The sequence below is a fragment of the Rhinolophus sinicus genome, chromosome 4 (assembly GCF_057876585.1).
Source record: "Rhinolophus sinicus isolate RSI-liver-muscle chromosome 4, RSI-T2T, whole genome shotgun sequence".
Lineage (NCBI taxonomy): Eukaryota > Metazoa > Chordata > Mammalia > Chiroptera > Rhinolophidae > Rhinolophus > Rhinolophus sinicus.
The window spans coordinates 46,499,229-46,515,563 of record NC_142504.1 but is presented as its reverse complement, the minus strand read 5'-3'; the positions used below and the strand labels follow the sequence as shown (position 1 = coordinate 46,515,563).

The 16,335-nt window shown below is 35.9% G+C and overlaps 1 protein-coding gene across 3 annotated transcripts in view; it reads left to right on the top strand.

Annotated features, from left to right (window-relative positions):
• The window catches only part of CCDC146 (coiled-coil domain containing 146), a 129,714-nt gene that overhangs the window by 57,343 nt on the left and 56,036 nt on the right, over positions 1–16,335 (top strand). The gene's annotated exons all lie outside the window — the stretch shown is intronic.

Below are 16,335 nucleotides of genomic sequence, written 5' to 3'. Positions count from 1 at the left end.
AAACCACGTCCTTTTATGTGTTTTGCATATTCGCATCTCATATAACATTTCTTATTTTAAAAAGGATTTTATTGCTTTAAAAGTAATTTCAAAATGACTGACGTGGATAAACATCCAAATTCTTTATTGTGTCATTTAAGGTACTCTGTAATCTAGCTCATATTTATTTCTTTAACTTGATTTCTTATGACTTTCCTACATACCCGCCTCATTCCAGCCAAACTCCCCTATTCATGTTCTCTAAATGTGTCAGGCTCACGTTATACTTCAACAATTGTATTTACTCCTGAGTACTCAGGAGACCTGGATTTCACCCCTGGATGCACCTCTTATTGATAGATCATTAACTTTACTGAGCCTTGGTTCCTGTAACTGTGAAGGAGGAATTTGGCTATTCTTCCCTCATACGAGAATAATAGTTATAAAAACTTTGAGTGAAGTGCTTCAGGAAAAAAATGAGTATTTAAGCATAACATCCTTTCCAAACAAATTTGTCAAACATATTGTACACACCCTCTGCCTCATTTTCCTCCATCTTCTTCCAGCTATTTGAAAATTAGGTTGTTTTTCTCTTCATTCTATTCAATGTATTCAGACCATTTTAGACAAAAATTTTTAACTTCATGTCTAAAAATATCTATTTAATCTCCTAATTTCCTTTTCTCTCTCCTTACCCGCTTTCAAGCTGTGACACTCCCCTGTTGTGAGGAGAGAAATGTGAATGATTAGATAATTTTAAAAGAAAAAGAATGATGATAATATAGACAATATGTAAGCATATTTTATAAAGTAGATTCATAAAAAAGAAACTTGAAAGGAAAGAGTATAGATGATATATTAAAATATTTTATAAAGTAGAAATATATGAGACTAATGTCCAATTATTAAATAATAATAAATTATTAAATGCCCTTGACTGGCTAGGGTATAAATCCATATGTTTAGCTAGTCAGGTATTGATTAAGGATCTTCCGTATACTCAGCCCTATGCTAAGAGCTTATAGGAGGTGCATGCATGGCCTCTCATTTGTTCATCCATCCATCCATCCATCCATCCACCCACCATATATTAACTGAGCACCCACTACATGCAAGAAGACATATTCCAGGCACTTAGGCTACACTAGTGAACAAGTGAAACAAAAACCCCTTTTTCTTTGTTGGGAAGGGGTATTTTCTTTATGTGGGACTTTCAAGTAAATCATAGTACTTTTAAAAGTTTCTACATCTAACAAAAGCACAGCTTTCTGACTCTTGCAGTGGGCTTTTCTTTCATCTGTTTGAATCAGAGATTTGCTTTACGAACACTGCTGCGATTCTTGGGCCCGGCACACCTCACTCAGCCAAGGGCCAATGACACAGCTCCACCTAAAAAGTGTGAATGTGCTGTGGGAATCAGTTTCTGTCCCTTCAGGACCCATTTAAAAGTTCCCTAAATCAAGGCAGAGAACTACTTCATTAATCAGTTTTCATTGATACTTACAGGTGATCATTTGGGTTCTCAGTTTAAAAAATCACTGGTCACTTACAGGCAGACATTAAGTGACTACCCCATGAAAGAGACTCAACCTGCCCAATGGGTCAAGAGTGCTGTGCCACAATTATGCAGGAAGCTCTCACAGGTGCTACCTCACTATATCCCCCTATCTCTACAATTACTACCTGCGCTTGCAGATGAGAAAAGAAAGGGCTCAAAGCAATAAATGGTTCTGCGCCTATGGCTTTACAGTTTTTAAGACACAGAGTTGGAATTTGGACCTGGATCTGACTCCAAAGTTCACATGGCAGCCACACTGCCACGTAAGGGAGATAATACGGAAAGGCATGTTGGTACTATGTTGTGGGAAAGCCTGGTGCGTAATCACTGCTTGAATTGGTGGGGAGCCACTGAAGATTTGAGCAAAGGAATAACACAATCAGTTAAGGAATAACACAATCAGATCTGAGAAATTAATCTATCAATGACATGCTAGATGCATTGGAAAGGGAAAGATTAGATAAAGAGAGCAGTTTAGAGGCCATTTAAATGGTCTAAGTCATTGTTTCCCAAAGCATGTTTTCTGGAACATGAGTGACTAGATGTTGATGAATGTTATATGAAAATAGAGTTCCAGGACAAGCAACTCTGAAAAAATATCAGTCTTATGCTAACGTGTATTATGGCTGGCCAAGAGGAAAGTGGCGTATGCTGCATTTTTCAAATGTCAGTTAACAATAGGAACCCTTTATTTTCTAGAACCATTTTGAGGAATGAACCTTCTGCTCAAAACCATCAGGAAATGGTGTCCGAGCTGTGAGGTATTAGTGTGATGGTAGACTCTACATACGTGGTGAACCAGTGTGGTGGCAGGAGGGGTGGTAAATGGGTCACAGACATTATTATAGGAAGTGATATAAGCCATAGAGATGAGAAATGGAAAAAGAGGGAGAGTGGAGGTAGAACGATGAAATATGACTCAGGTTGAAGTAATGTCATGGCAATGAGAGTAAGAGGGAGCAGTCTATTGGGGAGTATGGAATTCTCATGCTCTGACCTTGACTTTAGTTTCCTGCCCCTTGCTGGGTAGCCTTTCTGGATTTTCTCATGCCTAGCCTGCCCTGACTCCTAGTATCATCTACTGATTCCTCGTGGTAGTGTCAGAATCTTCTCTTCTCCCCCAAAACTGCCCCAAACACAGAACTGATACATTATGCACATTTACAGATTTGTTTTTCAGATCTAAACAAATTATTTAATGCCAATATATGGTGGGATTTCAAAGTAGCAAGATTTGTTTCAATAAGCCACATATGAAAATTACTTTCATCCTTTTTTTTTTTCTTATACAAAATATATTCAAGGGAGGATCTGCATTTCGTGTATTTAGGTCAGATTTCAAAAGCAAATTTTCATTTCCTCTAATAAAGTTTTTTTATTTTTTAAGGAAACACTTTATGTCTCTATTTGTGCCAAAGGAAGTAAGTAAACCTAATGACAATCATTTATAATATTGAGATCCTTTCACTGATATTATGTTGATTAATTTAACATATTTGTAGTTTCTGATTTATTAGATTCTAGAGGTTTTGATTATTCTTTAGGGAATGCATGCTTTTTTGATAAAAAAATTAAAACAATCACTTTTTAAGCTACTTGATTTGATATGTCAATGGTAAATAATGTTTGCCTTAATATTCCTTAGAGGTCTTAGTCCATGTTCATGAAAAGAATTTGAAACAAAATCCTGAACTTTAAATGAAAACACAACCCATAGAGAGATCAAGAATTGCCTGATTTGGGTTAAAACTAGAATAGTTGGTAAGTTCTTTTGTTTGTCTTACTTTAGCATAAATGAAGACATTCAAACTAGAAATCCCTCCAGTATGGACCTACCATGAAAGATCCATACGTGAATCCTGAAGGGTTCTGGTTCAACCAAAGTATAGGGCAGAAACATCCAAAGGTCCACTCTTTGTGAGATTACAAAACATATAGTCACCTGAGGTGCCAACAGCCCAGGTCTTCAGTGGGGTATTCAGGTTTATCAGGTTAGAATTTTATGAAACTGGAATATTCCATGGGAATTTTGGAATGTCTACCAGTCAATATCTATCAACAAAATCTCTTTCTACTATGTACCCCACACTAAGCCACGGGTCATGGAGGATCCAAGAGATCCATGGGGCATGACATCTAATTTTGCTGCCATCTCTCTAATTTCCAGAGCTTTCCAAAACTTCATATAACCAATGTTAAGGAAACAAAATGTTATTTTTATTTCTTTATTGAAGATTGATCTTAAGTTTCCTTTCATATTCTTGAAACTAAACAAACAACAAAATCACAGTAAAAAATCATGAAAAATCAGTTTGTGGCTTTCTATACCTTCTTTTTGTTTCTCATTATTTATAGTAGTTATGTCCTATAAAGTCACTGTAAACATTGAATTAGCAAATACTGAACCATTGCTCCTAGGGGATGCACCAGGTTGGGTTTTTGCAAGCCTCTGGTCATAATATTTTTGTCAACAGATCAATACATAACCTTGTTTTAGATGTGTTTCTGTTCATAAAGACATCTTATTTAATACATATTGTTGAGCATGGAACTCATGACCAACAGAACTATAACCCATTCCTGAAGGAAGCTTATCTAACACGCATATTCTCCATAACACACATCACAACCTCCTTGTACTTAAATGGACAACATTTAGCACTGAGCTCAGGGGCCATTTTGAACAGTGAAATCACCAACCAAAAGCACAAAAATGTGAAAAACATGGTACTTAGACTACAACAACGGCACTTGTTTACAGTATGAGAGCTAAAACAAGACAGCAAAGTGTTGCCTTCTTTGATCTCAGCTGGAAATGTGCATGTGGGGCAACTCAAACTTTTCGCCGTTTTGCATGTGTCTGTAAATGATCCTACAAGCATTATCATTAAACAAATTTTAATGAGTAGGTGAGTTGGAAAATACAGAATCCATGAGTAATGATGATGACTGTATATTGTTACAAAGTCCATGGCTTTACATTCTTGGAAATGTCTATACAGTCATTACTTTGTACATTTGCTCTTGCAAATAAAAAGCACATGGATCTAGGGGTTTTACTTTTCTCCTTTCAGAGGCAAACACCAGAAGAGGAGGCTGGCCTGACTTGGAGAACCAAGGCTAAGTTTAAGTTGCTCTTCCTCACTGCGCCACAAATAGCTAACATCCGCTGCTTATTATGTGGCCTATCTTCTCTAATTTTTCCCTCTAATTCCCACCCAAACACAGAAGACAGAAATATAGTGTAGAGGAATGAAGTGGGGCCCAGAGTGATGAAAGCAGTGGGATAAAGATGACAAAAAAAACAAGGAGACTCGAGGGAAAAGGAGGGAGAGAAATTGAATCACTGTGAGAGCTGTACCACAACCCTTTGTTTAATGAAGATATTAAGTCCATATGCAAAGCTAATTTTATAGGACTTATTTTTCTAGAATGGATATGGAGGGAACAAAGTTAGAGGACATGATTAGAATCAAAGTGTTAGGGCATCAGAGATAAAAGCCTTCTCCATCATTTTGACAGTAGCCAGTCATGTCAATAGTTGCTTCAGATTATATTATTATGTTGTCCATCAACAAACTTAAACACTTAGGACATACAAATTTCAAACAGCATAATTTTATTAACAGTGTGAATTATTAGTCAACATATCCAATTTCCAAATATTTAGTTTTGCTCTAAATTTAAGCTATTTGCTTTCGTAACTTAATTCGTTGTAATTTCTCGAGTTTTTTTTATATTTTGAAACATCAGTATTACAGCAAATAACATTGTCAGGTAGAAGTTGAATATGTGTATATTCCTATAAATATATATAAAATTGTGTTAATTAATTAATATAAAATATTTAGAACAGTAATTAATATAAAATTCTTAGAAAAAATAGCATTCAGAGTTTACTGGAGCAACTTTAACATTAAACAGCTATTTCAAGCTTATTTTTCATGGTGCCAGAAAACCTCAGGAAATGAAGTTACATGCTATCAAGACCAGCTCCTTCATCTTACAGCTGAGTAAACAGGTCTAAGAGAAGCTAGATGACCTGTCCAAGCCTAACCAAGGATGCTCAGATCTTCAATTTCCAGAGCATCTATTCTAAATTGATCTCTATAGTAGCTAGACTATAGAAAAAATGCTACAAAAATATAGTTTACCCATATTAAAACTTTTCTATTACAATGCTTCTGGGATTTTAGAAAACAATTCAGTTTCTTCAGGTCTTTCCAATTAGGAGTTCCCAAATGTACTATTCATGTGCGTTGCTGTACACGAAAATGATTCAGACAATTTCTCCAATATATACTACTAATCTGTCTCTATAATTTTTTCCCCATTTACCTTTCTCTCTATGCTTATATATGTTGTTTGGCTTAGAGTATAAATTCTTAGAATAATTTTTTTAAAAGTTCTTGTGACCACCCTACTCAGAGCTGCTACTAAAGCAGTTTACATGTGACACATTTAAAAAAAACCTTTTCTGTGAAAAAAATTTTTTTCTAGTTATAAATTACATACCCATTCGTTGTAAAAAAAAAAAAAAAAAAAAAATTAGAAATGTATGTGACAACTGTAATCCTATTACTTTTTTTTTTAATTGTGGTAAAATATCCATAACATGAAATTCACCATTTTAACCATTTTTAAGCGTACACTTCAGTGGCATTAAGTACATTTATGCATTAAGTACTGTTATGCAACTATTTATCTCCAGAACTTTTTCATCATGAGGGTCTGTATCCATTCCCTACTTTCTGTCTCTATGGATTTGACTGTTCTAGGTACCTCATATAAGAGAAATCATACAATAGCTGTCCTTTGCAAATGTCTTATTTCACTTAGTATACTGTCTTCAAGGTTCGTTCGTGTTGTAACCTGTATCAGAATTTCATTCCTTTTTTAGGATGAGTAATATTACATTATACATATACCGGGGGTGCCAAAAAAATGTATACACATGACTTGTATTCATCTTTTGTTGTCAGTATATATTGAGTGTTACAATTTTAATAGTTTTTTCCTTTCTTAAAATGTGTAAACCTTTTTTTGGCACCCTCTATATCACATTTTATTTATCTGCTCATCTGTGGATGAACATTTGGTTTGTTTCCACATTTTGGATATAATGAATAAAGCTGTTGTGAACATGGGTGTACAAAGAACTGTTTGAGTCCCTGCTTTCAATTCTTTTGCGTGTATGTACCCAAAGGTGGAATTGATGGATCATATGGTAATTCTATGTTTAATTTTTTGAGGAACTGCTATGATGTTTTTCACAGCAGCTGCACCAGTTTATATTCCCACTGTCCATGCACAAGGGTTCCAATTCCTCCGCATCCTTGTGAACAATTGTTATTTTCTGTGTGTATTTGTTTTTTAACAATAGACATCCTAATGGGTGTGAAGTGGTATGTCATTGCAATTTTGATTTGGTTTCCTAATGACTAGTGATGTTGAGTATCTAGTTATGTACTTATTGGCTGTTTGTATTCTTCTTTGGAAAAATGTCTATTCAGGTCCTTTGTCCATTTCTGAATAAGGTTGTATTTTTGTTGGTGAGTGTAATATTACTACTTTTACTAACATTTTGGAATATTTCAAATCATGTTTCTGAAGATACATTATGTGTATGTAATTTTTGTAATTTTTATAAAAATTAGACCATCTTCTACATAGTTTTTAAATTTTGAAGTGTAATACTCATACATTAAAGTATTCAAAATATGAAGGTATAATTCAAATCAAATACCCAACCACTACCCATATCAAAAAATACAGTATTGCCAGCTTCCAGAAATTCCCCTCACACCCTGTCACTCATCTTGTAGTAGCTCCTGTCCTGACTTATATGATAATCCTTTTCTAGTTGTTCTTCATAGTTTTACCTCCTTAACATGAATCCTTAAACACTATACTTTCGTTCTGCCTATTTTTAAAATTTGATGTAAATAGAATCATACCAAATGTATTCTTTTATGTTTGATTTCTTTCACTATACATTATGTTTGTGAGAGCAAAAAATACATATTTTTGCATGTAGTTTTCTGTTGTGTGGTTATTTATTTATCTATCATATTGCTGGTGGACATTGGGGTTGTTTCCAATTTTCATCTATTACTAAGAATGCTACTTCAACATTAGAACTTTTAAATATTCAAAGTATCTTTGTAAGATGGTCTAGAAATTTTTTTTCCTTTCTGCTTTCTTTTTAAGCTAGTCAATATAGTCTATTCTAATTCTGTTGTACATTCTTTTAATCATATCTATGGCTGGCATATATTCATTCTCTGAGGATGGATTTGGGTTTTGAGGAGAGCCAAAGGTTATGTACTGCAAAGTTTGGTGATTGAAGTAGGAAAGCAAGCCAACTGATAGTGATTTTTTTTTAAAGTAAGGTTGGCTATACTTAAATATATTATAATATTGATAATTATGATATACAAGTATATATAGAGAGAAGCAATATAATATTATTGGAATAAGTTGATAGCCTTTAAAATGTTTTAGGTCAACACTCACTTGGATATCTAAATTCTAATACTTATGGTTATCAAGAAATGTATAAACCTTTAAGGAAAAATTTCAAGCCTATGCAGAAGTAAGGAATGAACCCCCAAGTATCCATAACCTAGCTTCAGCAATGATCAATTTATGACTACTCTTGCGTCATCACCACTCATTTCCTACACTACCAAACTCCAGATTATTGTCAAGCAAATCCCTCATATCAAAGCATTTTATTTATAAGTATTTCAGTGCATATCTCTAAAAGATAAGAACTCCCTTTTAAATTGTAGCTATAATGTCATTACCATACTCCCCCAGCTAACAAAAATTCCTTAACATCATCAGATATCCAGTCAGTGTTCATACTTCCTAAATTGCCCTATACAGTTTTTGTTGTTGTTGTTGTTGGGTTTTTCGTTTTTGTTTTCTTATAGTTTGTTGGCTTGCATTGGAATCCAGATAAGGTCCATCATGTAAGTTCCAACCATTGCAACTGAGTGTTTATTCTTTAGGTTCCTCCTATCAATTTTTTCAGGCAATGTTTTGCTTAAGAAACTAGGTCATTTGTCCTATAAAAGTTCTCACAGTCTGGATTTTACTTACTACATCCCATCATTTTGTTCAACATGTGCCCTCTTCCCTTTTCCTTTGCTTTTATAGAGGCTTTATCTGAGTCACATTTAAATTTGGTGGGGAGGGGCCGGCAAGACTACTTTCTAAATGGTGCCATATACTTTCATTAGGAGTCACACAATGCTTGTTTTCTCCCTTTTGGTTGACGATCCTTGTCTGGATCCATTCGTTCATTAGGGATTGCAACATGACAGTTTTGTGCTACTATCATTTCTTCTTCACTTATTAATTAGCATCCTTCTGAAAAGAGTAACTTCCTCTCATCAACTATTTCGTTACCCTGAGGTAGAGTTCATGCAGGAAAGGCATGATAAATGATTGATTTCTTCCCTTGGTTTTCCAGTTTTCAAAATGCTTAATTGATTCCCTAGTATCTTCCAAAGGTGTGAGGTTTATTTCTTTTTTCATGAACTTACTTAAACATATTCATTCCTGTTCTTTGTAGTTATTATCCTTATTGACAATCAACCTGACCCATTTTTGGCCAGATGGAGCCTTTTGACATGATTTTGAATCCCTTTGACAAAACTCTAATAGACTTTGATAACGTTTTTGCTTTATGGTGTGACAAGGTGTTCAAGGCTTATTTTGTTCTTTTCATGATGCAAACCTGGAATCAGCCATTTCTCCAAGGAGCCCTATTTCGTTTACTGGGAAGTGGTATTTGGAGATGAGAATATGGGCACTGGAGGTGCTCTTTGCTACTAGATTGATCTTTGTTTTTATATCTTTTTAATGGACAGAATATATATATTATATATATATAGGATATATATATATTATATATATATGTATATATGTGTGTATATATGTATGTAAAATACAACATGATATTTCCAATTCAAAGTTAGTAAGACAAGGAATTTTCTTAACCTCATCAATCTTATAGACACCTCTTTTCTCCACCAAAATTTTGGTTTTCAATGCACTGATATAATTACTCGTTTACTTTATCCCACAATACACACATAATGTTTTCAGAATGACACTACCACCAACAATGTGACAAAAAACAGTTGCTGGTCTTTTGTCCTTAGGGTCTAACCTACTTAGGGTTTATAATCAAATTGGAATGGTTCGTCTCTGTGCAGTTATGCACCAGCTTGATGCCTACTTATGGTCAATTAATTTATTTTCAATTTTTGGCCATTGCTTTTAAGTTTAATTTAATTTTATAATAAAGATGTTATACTGTTCTAGATCATATCTGCTAAACAAAGTACAATCAAAGAATTCTAGCTTCTATCCCTATCCCTGCACTTTATACCCTCCCTCTTCCTATAGTATAACTCTATTTTAATGTTTATCCTTCTTTTATATTTATATGTCTTTCTTTATTCATACTGTAGCTCCTGGAATTTAGGAAGATTTGTGCTTTTGTTCTAGTGATTACCTTTATATTTATACCATTCTATAATACTCTTTCCACTCTTTTTTATAATTAATGTTTACTATTTTCTTTGGTTTCATACTCTAAGTGATGTCAAAATTAGCAACTATATATTCTTTCCCCTCCATTCCTCACAGCGTCAATTTGACATAGTGTCTTTCTGTGAATATCATCCACCCTACATGGTCATTTTTGTCTGCCAACCTGTGTTACCTAAAGTTCTCCAAATGTGTTTCACACTGCCTCCATACCATCAACAAGATTATGCTTCCCATTTCTGAGTTTCTCTAATTTACTTAAAAATGAATAACAGAATAGGATTGTGGTCAAATCCCTACAAAGCTCTCACCAGCTTTGTGACCTTGCTCAAGTTACTCAACCATCTTGAGTTTTGTTTTCTTTTAAAAAATTTGGGGTTGTAATGCGTATTTCATAGGGTTATTGTGAGGAATAAATGAGATAACATATAGAGCACCTAACAATACATGACAACCTCTTAATAAATAACTAAATATTAGCATTCATTTCAATAAGATAAAATAATATTCATTTGTACCTTTTGTGTATTCATTCGTTTGGTAGATATTTATTGAATAAATTCATTTCATGAATTACTCATCTATGTAGTAAATTTTATCGAATGACTGCTATTTGCTAAGCATTCGCGTGTACTCTTTTTTTCACATAATCAACAAGTGTTTGTGAGTTGCACATGGGCTAGACCTTGGCGATATAGTGACGGGAAAGATGGACATGTTCCCTACTTTAACAAAACTTCCTGTCTTCCATTTTACCAGAAGTCATAAATTATACTATTTCTGAATAAGTTATTTTTGTCTCGATAACGCCCCTTTTAAAATCCCTAGTGTGCTGGTAGTGATTGACTTGCCTGGAAATAATTTTCTCATTTGACTGTATTACTGGATGCTCACTTCCTGTTTAGCTCAAACCTCTACTAAAATGATAACTGCTGGGGTAAGTTCAGAATTTATCTTTACTTCCCTTACAAATTACAATTTGCTTTTTTGTCAAAGTCATAAAGTACAGAGCCAAAGGGAACATTCACTGCAAGGGTAATGTTCGTAGATAAGGAAAAGTTCTTTATGTTAACTGAATGCTTCCTGTTTTCAAGCCCCAACAAAATTTAGCTGACTGACACATTTTTTTCAACGTGTCTTCATAATCATTTCAGCTTCTATTTTGTTCTATGGTGTATGTTTTATTGAACTAAAAATACGCTTCAATAATCCAAGTAAGAAAATATTTCAATTTAAATAATTTTTAAATATTTCAGTTTGTCGAAAAATATCAGACTCATGTTTATTTAATCTTTTCATAAAATTATCAGAAGCTAAAATGGAAAAACAGGAAGAAAATCTCAGAAACTTTAAAGCATTAAGTTCTAAACCTCAGATGGTGCAGGCACACACTCATGCTAAGGTAGGTACAGAGATAGGTGAGAGGCAGACACAACACAACCCTGAGGAATATGACATTCCAGAAAGTTTGTGCAAGAATTTTATAAGTGGAACCATTCTCTCAACCTTTAAATACATATATTTATATTTATGTCATAAATAAGAATAAAGCAGTGTCCCAGGCTCAAATGCCTCCAAGATCCATAAAACTGACATAAATTAGTGAAACAGCCGAGGTGTTAGTACATTTTGCTCACCCTGAGTGGATGGGGCAGACTGCTCCTTTTAAAGGGGCAGCCTCTTTTAGTTCCTCTGGCAGTCTCTGCGAAAGGCCAGGTGATTGTTATAAAGTTAGAATATGAATCCAGTATCATCAAATCTAGTAATTTTTCAAGAGAGTCTGAAAATTCAGATTTTTATGGCAAAACCTACCAATTCTTAAATGTTGCCAACGAATTTTCTAATTTTTAAAAAAATTGTGCATACTAAAACTATCTGCAGAGTGTATTTATGCTATTGGCTGCTAATTTGCGATATTTCTACCATGAAATATACTGTTATATGACATGGATTAAGATCTATCTTACATATTTTAAGAGATTTAGGTAATATCTTACCTTCTTTTTCTGGTATAGAAATGCATAGAAATAGTTACATATCTCTCAACTTTTACAACCTATCCGGAATAACTGGAAATGTGACATTTCCACGAAATGAGGCTATTTATGTTTGCCAGAAAGCACATTAAAATATTTTGTAATAGTCGACTTAGTGAACTAGAAACAGCTGTGTTTGGTGAAATGTTTTTTAGAATCTACTTTTTAAACATTTTTTTTCATTTTTTTTTACCTTGCTTTGGTATCAAATGAAAATTTAAAATCATACTTGGTGATATTATGTGATTTTCTCTTTTTCCAAAATTAAGACACACTAAAGAATTATGTCTCCAAATATCATCAAAACCAGATTTCTTGGAAAGTTGTTAACTTCTGAATATTCTACCCTTTTCTGAGGAAATTCCAGGATAATCTGTTATTTAATCGCCATGGATAATAGCTATCCATCTGTTACCATTCATTACAGTATTTCAAAAAATTTCCAAGATGACTAATTGGGTCATATTAGTACATAAACTAGAAGATTCTGAGGATCTAACTTAGGTCTAAATGTTCTAGACCCTCAAGATACATCACATGAACAAGAAAGTCAAAGATATTCTGCCCGAACTGAAACATTTGTAGAAAGGTTTGCGCCAGGATTATGAGGACTCACCTCTATTTTCATGGTTAATAAGTTTAGTTAACAAAATTGAATGCCTCTACACACTAGCAGTAAACAATCCAAACAATGAAATTGTGAAAGCAATTCCACGTATAATAGAATTAAAGGAATAAATACTTCGGAATAACCTTAACAAAAATTAAACGGCTTGTCTAAATATGCCAGGATTTAAAACTCCTTTACCCGTGAATGAGCAAGAGTGAAACATCCCCATATTCGGCTCCTAAATTTCCATTTTATGGTGTAAATGCGGAAGTTGAAGCTGTAATCTGGGTGTTTTGTTCCTTTTCCAAGAACACTTCTGTGATTAGCAGTGAAAGGCTTCATTTTTCATCACCATCTGCCTGCTAAAAGGGGAAGTGGGAGGCACTGCCACAGCACACACACTGCTGGGACCCGTGCTTCCTGGATGCTTCTGCGCTAAATAGATGGTTATTTATGAATGCTGGGAATACGCGTAGTACTATGGGCAGAAGCATCTTCAAAACAGGAAGGTGGGCACCACAGGTCCCAAGTTCCTTTGTTGCGGGGAGTGGCTATGTCCCTTTCCTGAAGCCTCACAGCCTAGAGCTGGGGGACACTGGCTGACAGCCTGCTCAGAAGGGTGGTGCTCTCAGCACACAGGAGGCGACCTGAAAGGTGGGCACCCACACCTACTCAATAGCATAGAAAGCGGCCAGTCCCAGGGATCTAGCCCACAACTGTCTGGGCTCAGCCACATTTACAGGACAGGCCCTCAGGACAGGCTCAAGGCAGGGGCTTTGGTCTGATCTACAAAGTGAGATAAACAGTTGACCAGCTGTAGACATCTTCATACATTTGCAACCCTTGTGCAAGAGATGCTCTGGTCTCTAAGGGCCTGGCTTCACTTCAGGTGTTTTACCACCTAAAGCCACTCAAGGTCTATAGAAGTGCACTAGAGTGGGACTTCTGTATGGGAAGCACTGGAAGCTGATTGGGCAGAGTCAGCAGGCAACACAGTTCTTTCTGGGACCATTACCAGTCTTGCCCTCACCCCTATTCTTCTGGTTCCTATTTCATGAGTGTAGTCATTCACTGGTTTTAACCTGCTGCATTTCCTGACTCTGATGATGTTCTGCCCCTTATGTGAATGCCCCTCATGGCTTTGGTGCAGTTAGGGTCACCCTTTGAAGTTCTTGAAGAGGCATCTGGCTCATTTTCTGCCATCCAGGATTCCAGCCACTCCAACCTGTGGTCACTTCCCAGGATCTTTAGAAGTAGGTAGGGGGACCCGGAGGGGAAGATAATTTTAAACAAGGGTTAAATGATTGTTAAAGTTCCAAGCAATTGCAGTTTCACTGGGACAAATGTGAGTTTTTACAGGAATACCACTCCTTAGCATGTATGTGCTTAGGCATGCTTTTTAGCTGTACATGTTGTCTTAAAATTATTGTAACAACTTTGACGTCTTGCGGATAGCTAAGCACCTACATTACTCATCCACAATGTCCATTGCATTTGATGCTTTAACTCTTGGGAGGCCCTGTTTGTCACTTACGGCGTCCGCAGCACATTCCTGTGGTAGGCCACCAAAGGAGGAGCAGACAGCTGTGGGAGAGTCCCAGATCTCTCTGCTCATCCTGTGAGCCTTGCCAACCACACAGAACACAGAATAGAAGCTGTGGTTGAGGCAGCTCGTTTTGTATGGCAGAGTCTCTGCTCTTTCAAGTCTATGTTTAGGCCAAATTATCTTTCTCTACTCCTCCTTTTCCGTTGCCTTCTCTTGTCAGGTAAGTTAGAATGGAAGTGAATGAATGAATAATACTTCCAACTACATCACTGGTTTTAAGATAAGCTTAAATCAACAACATGATCAAGCACTTACAAGATACCAAGCTATGTGCTGGAGCTCAAAGATGATTACAGTAGGGTAACCCATCATCAAGGAGTGTACAGCCTAGTGGGGAGATATGTTTGAACATATGTTTGTAATTGTGTACAATGTGTACAATGCTAGATGCATCTAAAAATGCAGAAGTCGTAGAGAGAAAGAAGCAATTCTGCCTGAAGGTGTCTGTTGAAGGATCTATAGATGGTGACCATGAGATTTTTAAAAGAAGAATACAAGTTCTCCTGGTGGACAAGAGAGTGAAGAAATTGAAGATAGGGAAATATAACATGAAAAGACATGGTATGATTTGGGAGCTGTATTAGTTTTCTGTTGTTCTCATAACAAATTATCACAAAGTTAGTGGCTTAAACAACACAAATTTACTATTTTATAACTCTGTAGGTCAGAAGTCCAACATGAGTTTTAATGGGCCCACATTAAGTTGTAGGCAGAACTGAAATCTGTACTGGTGGCCCTAGGGGAGTAGCTGGTTCCGTGCCTTTCCAGCTTCTAGAGGCTACGCACATTCCTTGTCTTATGATCTCCTTCCTCTGGTAGGTCAAGTCCTTCTCATACTTCCCATCTTTCCTCTGTCTTCTAGTTCATCTCTTTAACTCAGCCAGGAAATATTCTCTGCTTTTAAGGGCTCACACAGAAAATCCACAATAATCTCCCCCATCTCAAGGTCCGTACTCTTAATCACATCTGCAGAGCCCTCTTGGCCACGTAAAGTAGCACACCCATACGTCCCAGGGACGAGTATGTGGACATCTCAGGTAGGGAAGGAGGAGCACTGTTCTGCCTTCCGGAGGACGTATTATAGAACTGCAGTGGAAAGGGAGGAGAGGAACGGCAACTGCCAGATAATGAAGATCCTCGTATACCATATTAAGGGACCTAGCCTTAATCCTTCAGGTGATGGGATCATTTGAAGGGTTTAAAGCAAGGTGAAACCGTGTTTTGTAAAGAGCACTCTCCTGGTAGCCTGAAAGGGGACAGGACTTGAAGTCAAGGAAAGTGGTTAGTTGGCTATTGCCATATTCTCAGTAAGAAGTGATGAGGACTTGTCCATGGCACCTTTTAGGTTCTGTTTATTCTATGAAACTATCTGACAATATCTATTTGAACAGAATCTATAGATGAAATGCCCCATAATACCAAATTTCTCTCTAAAACATGGTCACCATACCTGAACATTAATATTATATTATTTAAGTAAACAATTCCAGGTGTTAGGCGAAGAAGAGGTTTATTACTCTCAACCATAATTCCCATAGTCTTACATGTCCCTCCTCCAAATAAAGTCCTAGTTTGTCCAATAACAGAGAGCCTGCAGGCTCCTCTGTTTGGGAGTTATCAGCATGCGGCTGATAGTTCAGACTATGAGAGTGAGGGGGGAAAAAGGTGAAGGAAAACATGAGCATAATAAGAGAAGTGGAAGTTATAAAAAGAACCAGATAAAACTTCTAAAGATGAAAGATACAGTAGCTGAGATGAGACTTCACTGAATGGGATTAGTAGCAGATTAAACACTACAGAAAAAAAGATTAGTGATTTTTAAGATATATCAAAGAAACTATCCAAAATGGAACAAAGAAAAAAGACTGGAAGATAAAAATGTACAGAACATCAGTGATCTGTGGCCATATGAATAATTAGAGTCACAGAAGGGGAAGAAAGGGGGACAGAAAAAATATTTGAAGAAGTAACACCTGAAATA